General features: G+C 43.6%; 1 non-coding gene across 1 annotated transcript; it reads right to left on the bottom strand.

Annotated features, from left to right (window-relative positions):
* Positions 1-6,802: 6,802 nt before the first annotated feature.
* TRNAF-GAA (transfer RNA phenylalanine (anticodon GAA)) lies at positions 6,803-6,875 on the bottom strand. The gene has a single exon. It is a non-coding gene; the product is annotated as a tRNA-Phe (tRNA).
* Positions 6,876-7,970: the final 1,095 nt, after the last annotated feature.

Genomic DNA, 7,970 nt, shown 5'->3' with positions numbered 1-7,970 from the left:
CTATTATTTTTAGTAAACTAAGAATTAAATAAAATGGTGTGGTTTATTTCAAATAAATTATTTTTTTCTTGGTGTAGTGTGTTTTTTCTTTTTAACACTTTGTAGGTTAGTAATGGGGGTGTCTTATAGACGCCCATCATTACTAACCTGGGCTTCATGGCAGCTGGCGCTGACATGAACCCCACCACTATTACCCCCTGCCACCGCACCAGGGCAGCGTGGAAGAGCAAGGCTAAGTGCCAGAATTGACGCATCCTATGGATGCGCAATTTCTGGGGCGGCTGACGGCTGGTGTTTCTAGCCTGGGAGGGGGCCAATATTCATGGCACCCTTCCGGGGCTATTAATATCAGCCCCCAGCAGTCTGCCTAGCCTTTGCTAGCTATTAAAATAGGGGGGACCCCACGTCATTTTTTTGGGGGGGGTCCCCCATTTTAATAGCTAGTAAAGGCTAGGTATTCAGCTGGGGGCTGATATTAGTAGCCTGGGAAGCTCCGTGGGTTTTACCCCCTTCCCAGGCTTCAAACATATGCCCCAGCCGTCTGCTTAACCTCCGCTAGAGACTAAAATTATGGGGGATCCCACGCCATTTTTTTTTAAAATAAATCCTTTATTTTAACACTAAATGACATTTGAGAAGTTAATAAAGATGCAGTCCCTAAATTATTATTTATTTTTTAATTAATTTTTCCCTAAACTTTTGACGTGGGCTTCGCCATATTTTTGTATGCCAGCCAGGTACAGCATCCAGCTTCTATGAAGCGCCATTTTCCGGGGCGGCTGCGGACTGCAATTTTCAGCCGGGGGGGGGGGCAGAAAGCTTGGGCCTCCCTGCGCTGCAGATTCCAGCCCCCAGCTGCCTAGTTGTACCTGGCTGGACACAAAAATAGGGAGAAGCTCCACGTTTTTTTTTTTTTTAATTATTTCATGAAATTCATGGAATAATTAAGAAAAAAAGGGCTTCCCTATATTGTTGTGTCCAACCAGGTACAAATAGGCAGCTGGTGGTTGGGGGCAGCCCGTTCCTGCCTGCTGTACCTGGCTGGACACAAATATAGTGCAAAGCCCCACGTCAATTTTTTTTTAATTATTTCAGGAAATTCATGAAATAATTAAAAAAAAATTATGTGGGGCTTCGCACTATATTTGTGTCCAGTCAGGTACAGCAGGCAGGAACGGGCTGCCCCCAACCACCAGCTGCCTATTTGTACCTAGCCGGACACAACAATATAGGGAAGCCCTTTTTTTCTTAATTATTCCATGAATTTCATGAAATAATTAAAAAAAAAAATACGTGGGGCTTCGCCCTATTTTTGTGTCCAGCCAGGTACAACTAGGCAGCTGGGGGCTGGAATCCGCAGCGCAGGGAGGCCCAAGCTTTCTGGGTCCCACCCGCTGCAAATTGCAGTCCGCAGCCGCCCCAGAAAATGGCGCGTTCATAGAAGCGCCATCTTTTGGTGCTGTACCCAACTCATCCAGGGCCCTGGTGCGGTGGCTCACTGGGTAATAAGGGGGTTAAGGCCAGCTTGGCATTATCAGCTGGCCCTAAGCCCGAAATTCATGGGGTCACGCCAATATTAGACATGACCACCATGAATTTCTAGTAAAGTATTTAAAAAAACACAAACACCCAGAAAAAAGTCCTTTAATTGAAATAAAGACACAATTCTTTATTGTTCTAAATTAAACTATACTTACAGTCACGCCCATTCCAGCTGAAGCCAACGATCTCCTGCAATAAAAGAAAAATAATAAAGCAACTTCATCCTTACCTTTCCATGGTTCCCACGACAGCTTCAGCTCTGCTACATCGAGATGACAGGCTGGACCGCAGCAGAACGCTGCCATCCAGACTGTCATCCCGCAGACACTGAGAAGCGCAGGCATGCTTGCGCTCCTCAGTGTCTGGCTGTGACGGCATCCAGATGAGCCGAGGTCATGTCCAATGAACTCAGCTCACCTCATGCACGTCACTGACAGCGTGGGAAAATTCTCCTGCACTCAGCGCTTCAGCGTGAGACTTCTCCCACGCTGTCAGTGACATACATGAGGTGAGCTGAGTTCATTGGACATGAGCTCACCTCATGCACGTCACTGACAGCGTGGGAAAATTCTCCTGCACTCAGCGCTTCAGCGTGAGAATTTTCCCACGCTGTCAGTGACGTGCATGAGGTGAGCTGAGTTCATTGGACATTAACTCGGCTCATCTGGATGCCGTCACAGCCAGACACTGAGGAGCGCAAGCATGCCTGCGCTTCTCAGTGTCTGCGGGATGACAGGCTGGATGGCGGCGTTGTGCTGCGGTCCAGCCTGTCATCTCGATGTAGCAGAGCTGGAGCCGTCGTGGGAGCCATGGAAAGGTAAGGATGATGTTGCTTTATTATTTTACTTTTATTGCAGGAGATCATTGGCTTCAGCTGGAATGGGCGTGATGGTAAGTATGGTTTAATTTAGAACAATAAAGAATTGTGTGTTTATTTCAATTAAAGGACTTTTTTCTGGGTATTTGTGTTTTTTTTAAATACTTTACTAGAAATTCATGGTGGTCATGTCTAATATTGGCGTGACCCCGTGAATTTCGGGCTTAGAGCCAGCTGATAATGCCAAGCTGGCCTTAACCCCTTTATTACCCAGTGAGCCACCGCACCAGGGCCCTGGATGAGTTGGGTACAGCGCCAGAAGATGGCGCTTCTATGAACGCGCCATTTTCCGGGGCGGCTGCGGACTGCAATTTGCAGCGGGTGGGGCCCAGAAAGCTTGGGCCTCCCTGCGCTGCGGATTCCAGCCCCCAGCTGCCTAGTTGTACCTGGCTGGACACAAAAATAGGGCGAAGCTCCACGTATTTTTTTTTTAAATTCATGAAATTCATGGAATAATTAAGAAAAAAAGGGATTCCCTATATTGTTGTGTCCGGCTAGGTACAAATAGGCAGCTGGTGGTTGGGGGCAGCCCGTTCCTGCCTGCTGTACCTGACTGGACACAAATATAGGGCGAAGCCCCACATCAATTTTTTTTAATTATTTCATGAATTTCCTGAAATGATTTAACCAACCACCAGCTGCCTATTTGTACCTGGTTGGACACAACAATATAGGGAAGCCCTTTTTTTCTTAATTATTTCATGAATTTCATGAAATAATTAAAAAAAAAAAATACGTGAAGCTTCTCCCTATTTTTGTGTCCAGCCAGGTACAACTAGGCAGCTGGGGGATGGAATCTGCAGCGCAGGGAGGCCCAAGCTTTCTGCCCCCCCACTGAAAATTGCAGTCCACAGCCACCCCGGAAAATGACGCGTTCATAGAAGCTGGATGCTGTACCTGGCTGGCATACAAAAATATGGCGAAGCCCACGTCAAAAGTTTTGGGAAAAATTAATTAAAAAATAAATAATAGATAAGGGACTGCATCTTTATTAACTCCTCAAATGTCATTTAGTGTTAAAATAAAGGATTTATTAAAAAAAAAATTTATGTGGGGCTTCGCCCTATATTTGTGTCCAGCCAGGTACAGCAGGCAGGAACAGGCTGCCCCCAACCACCAGCTGCCTATTTTGTACCTGGCCGGACACAACAATATAGGGAAGCCCTTTTTTTCTTAATTATTCCATGAATTTCATGAAATAATTAAAAAAAAAAATGCGTGGGGCTTCGCCCTATTTTTGTGCCCAGCCAGGTACAACTAGGCAGCTGGGGGCTGGAATCCGCAGCGCAGGGAGACCCAAGCTTTCTGGGCCACCCCCGCTGCAAATTGCAGTCCGCAGCCGCCCCAGAAAATGGCGCGTTCATAGAAGCGCCATCTTCTGGCGCTGTACCCAACTCATCCAGGGCCCTGGTGCGGTGGCTCACTGGGTAATAAAGGGCCCTAAGCCCGAAATTCATGGGGTCACGCCAATATTAGACATGACCACCATGAATTTCTAGTAAAGTATTTAAAAAAACACAACACCCAGAAAAAAGTCCTTTAATTGAAATAAACACACAATTCTTTATTGTTCTAAATTAAACCATACTTACCATCACGCCCATTCCAGCTGAAGCCAACGATCTCCTGCAATAAAAGTAAAATAATAAAGCAACATCATCCTTACCTTTCCATGGCTCCCACGACAGCTTCAGCTCTGCTACATCGAGATGACAGGCTGGACCGCAGCAGAACGCTGCCATCCAGCCTGTCATCCCGCAGACACTGAGAAGCGCAGGCATACTTCCACTCCTCAGTGTCTGGCTGTGACGGCATAAAGATGAGCTGAGGTCATGTCCAATGAACTCAGCTCACCTCATGCACGTCACTGACAGCGTGGGAAAATTCTCCTGCACTCAGCACTTCAGCGTGAGAATTTTCCCACGCTGTCAGTGACGTGCATGAGGTGAGCTGAGTTCATTGGACATGACCTCACCTCATGTATGTCACTGACAGCGTGGGAGAATTCTCACGCTGAAGCGCTGAGTGCAGGAGAATTTTTCCACGCTGTCAGTGACGTGCATGAGGTGAGCTGAGTTCATTGGACATTAACTCGGCTCATCTGGATGACGTCACAGAGAGACACTGAGGAGCGCAAGCATGCCTGCGCTTCTCAGTGTCTGCGGGATGACAGGCTGGATGGCAGCGTTCTGCTGCGGTCCAGCCTGTCATCTCGATGTAGCAGAGCTGGAGCTGTCCTGGGAACCATCGAAAGGTAAGGATGATGTTGCTTTATTATTTTTCTTTTATTGCAGGAGATCGTTGGCTTCAGCTGGAATGGGCGTGATGGTAAGTATGGTTTAATTTAGAACAATAAAGAATTGTGTGTTTATTTCAATTAAAGGACTTTATTCTTTGTGTTTGTGTTTTCTTTTAACTTTGACTATGGGGTTAGTAATGGGGGTGTCTTATAGACGCCTCTCCATTACTAACCTGGGCTTGATGTCAGCTGGCATTATAAGCTGACATCAACCCCAGCCCTATTACCCCACTGCAACCGCTACAGGGCAGTGGGAAGAGCGAGGCTAAGTGCCAGAATTGGCGCATCCTATGGATTCGCCATTTCTGGGGCGGCTGACGGCTGGTGTTTCTAGCCTGGGAGGGGGCCAATATTCATGGCACCCTTCCTGGGCTATTAAAATCAGCCCCCAGCTGTCTGCCTAGCCTTTGCTAGCTATTAAATTAGGGGGGACCCCACGTTATTTTTTTGGGGGGGTTCCCCCATTTTAATAGCTAGTAAAGGCTAGGTATTCAGCTGGGGGCTGATATTAGTTGCCTGGGAAGCTCCGTGGGTATTACCCCCTTCCCAGGCTTCAAACATTTGCCCCAGCTGTCTGCTTAACCTCCGCTAGAGTCTAAAATTAAGGGGAACCCCACGCCAATTTTTTTTTAAATAAATCCTTTATTTTAACACTAAATGACAAGTACAGTAATCAACACTGTCACTGTACTTCATATATATGTGACTGACATGTTTCTATCTATCTAATCTATGTGTGAAGCTCTATTCCTTCTATTCTAAATTGTCGGGTACAGATGCTGAATTGCCGGCCGGCTTTCTTAAAGAGACGGTGCACGAAAACACTATTATTTTTTTAAAAAATCCTTTACACTAAATGACAAGTACAGTAAGCAACACTGTCACCTAATCTATGTGTGAAGCTCTATTCTTTCTGTTGTAAATTGTCGGGTACCGGTGAATGCCGCTGATGAATTGCCGGCTTTTCATGTCATTCTACATTATTCTTAGTTGTTTTACTTCATGTAGAATTAACCTACAAGGAAAGAAAGGGTTTATTTTCATTCCGATATTTGTGTCCCATTGACTTGCATTGGTTTCCGGTATCGGAATCGGCGATATCCGATACTTTTTGGGTATCGGCCCGATCCAATCCGATACGATATTTCCTGATATCGGAAGGTATCGCTCAACAATAGTCAATATATATTTAGTTTTTCTTGTGAAAATATCTAAAGTTGCACAATTTCATTGAAATGCGGTGATGCCCCATATGTCTTCAGAAACTACTGTTTGGTCACACAGCAGGGCTTTGAAAGTAAGAGCGCTATTTGTGTTTTGGGAATGCAGATTTTGCAAGAATATTTTGAGGGTGACATTTGCGGAGTTCCAAAAGTACCAAAACAGCAGAAACCCTTCCAAAGTGATCCCATTTTATAAATTACTCCTCATAATGAATTCATCAACACCGGCAATTACTATTTTTGTCCAACAGGTGTTTTCACTCTGCAGCATCCAGAATTGCAAATAAGCCAGTTTAGTGCCCAGCTTGCGCTTATGGAGACAAGCAACCCATACATTTTAAGTGGGCTCTACTCGCTAGAGAAATGCCAAATCTGTGGATTCTTTGTCTTACCATTAACGTGGAAACCCCTATTTTTTAGAAGGAAAGATGACGGTCCTGAGTTGGGGCTTGTGTTTTTTGCTATCCTGGCTTTTTCCCCAAACAGCTTTGTTCCTGCCATATTTTTGAAGCATATTTGTCTCAGAAAAGCCACAGCGATTCATAGTCAAACATAAATGGCTGAAATCATTCAGCTAGTGTCTGATACATGCTGCCCGTATTAGCTATCAGGTTTCCTTTAAATCCTCATACAGCTAAGTCAAACTAAAATAAAACAAAGTGATGACGTCCGGAATGAAGGAAAAATTACAAAAAATATTATTTTCCTCAAAAGTTAAAAGTGTTCAGTTCTCAAGTTTCTATCATTTTTTTTCCTGTAGATAGTTATAATGATTAGGATTTTTACATTCTCTGTAAACAGTCAGTCCATATGCTTTGTTTATTTTCTGCTTAAAATTTAATGGGTGAAGAAAAAAACTTTTGCCGAAACCCAGGATTGAACCATGTACCTTTAGATCTTCAGTCTAACGCTCTCCCAACTGACCTATTTCGGCAGGGCACATTTAGATTCAGGAATGTTCAACACACTGTAGATGTCACAACTGGATGTATTTATTTTTACTTTGACTTGTTTTTGCAAGATTATCTATATTTGAAAGTCCCGCTATTTTGCGTACATATTTAAGAACTTACATAAATTCTCTGTGAATGAATAGAAAAAACAGCAATTCTGCATTTTTTTTACATTTTCAAATTTACTCAATTCGCTAGGCTAATTCTGAATGTGTCTTTGTAGGACAGGTGATGATTGAGCATAAAACACAATTTGTAAGCATAATGTTGCATCAAGCTTTATTTTCTTCTTAGGTTCAAACAATTTTAAGTGAAGAAAAGAGATGCAAATTTAGAGAAAATATTCTACTGATTGTTAATGTTGAAAGTGAAAACATTTGTCCCAAAATGTGGTGAAACTTTTATGTCAGTATCACATGCGCATTTCAGACTTGTTAAACTATGTTCATCTGCTCTTTTAGCTTTTGTTTATTAGGTATATTTATAGTCTATTGATGCCTGAGGTAAAAAAATCTGAAATTAGACTTACTGGTAATTCGGTTTCTAGGAATCTTCCACGACAGCACCTTAGGAGGTTCATTCTCTGCCCCAATAGGGACAGAGAACACATAGAGATGAAATATTTCCTCCCATTTTCCTATCCACAGTATTTTTCCGATGCCAAAGCAACAACTAACATATGCACAAAGAAACTATTTGATGTTCCCAGAAGTCTTTAGTGAAAGCACAAATTCAGGACATTTAAGATTTGCGTCAACGACCCCCAAGAATACTGACAAAGTGCAAACATTGAGAATTGGTTTTGCTAAGCCCCATCACTTTTAGTTTTCGATTTCATATTGCCACCAATGGAGCGGAACCCCAACTGATCAGTAACAGGAATGAAGCTATACAATTTCTTGAAAGAAAATGCTAAGGTCAGAAGTGGGATTTGAACCCACATCTTCAGGAGAAACTGTGACCTGAACGAAGCGCCTTAGACCGCTCGGCCATCCTGACTTCTGCTGGCTGTTTTAATTTAACTCTTTCTAAGCTAAGCAGTAGAAAGATGAGCATTACTTGTGATGAAAGGAAAT

This window comes from Phyllobates terribilis, unplaced genomic scaffold (assembly GCF_046119375.1).
Source record: "Phyllobates terribilis strain yellow unplaced genomic scaffold, ASM4611937v1 Scaffold_65__1_contigs__length_7625178, whole genome shotgun sequence".
NCBI classification, from domain to species: domain Eukaryota; kingdom Metazoa; phylum Chordata; class Amphibia; order Anura; family Dendrobatidae; genus Phyllobates; species Phyllobates terribilis.
This window is presented reverse-complemented; position numbering and strand designations above follow the sequence as displayed.